The sequence below is a fragment of the Buceros rhinoceros genome, unplaced genomic scaffold, assembly GCF_000710305.1.
Source record: "Buceros rhinoceros silvestris isolate BGI_N320 unplaced genomic scaffold, ASM71030v1 scaffold24032, whole genome shotgun sequence".
Lineage (NCBI taxonomy): Eukaryota > Metazoa > Chordata > Aves > Bucerotiformes > Bucerotidae > Buceros > Buceros rhinoceros.
This window is the reverse complement of record NW_010397532.1, coordinates 2,466-2,759: the sequence shown is the minus strand read 5'-3', so window position 1 is coordinate 2,759 and position 294 is coordinate 2,466. Positions and strand designations below refer to the sequence as shown.

The 294-nt window shown below is 65.0% G+C and overlaps 1 protein-coding gene across 1 annotated transcript in view; it reads left to right on the top strand.

The window, feature by feature from the left end:
- CEP131 (centrosomal protein 131kDa) overlaps positions 1–294 on the top strand; it is a gene marked incomplete at both ends in the record, with an annotated part of 14,900 nt that overhangs the window by 12,537 nt on the left and 2,069 nt on the right. The gene's annotated exons all lie outside the window — the stretch shown is intronic.

Genomic DNA, 294 nt, shown 5'->3' with positions numbered 1-294 from the left:
TGGGGGGAGGCTCGAGGAGGGTTTGGGGCTCGCAGCGTGGGGGTGGTGTCCAGCACCCACATGCCAGCAGGTTCCTGATACTTGCAGGAGCCCAACAGAATCCCTGAATCGTTTGGGTTGGAAAAGCCCTTCCAGCTCCTCGAGTCCCCCCATTCCCCAGCACTGCCAGGTGCCCCCTGACCCCTGTCCCTCAGCAGCACTGTCCCTCCACACGGCTGGGAAACCCCTCCAGGGATGGGGACTCCACCACTGCCCTGGGCAGCCTGGGACACGCCTGCACAACCCCAACGGGAC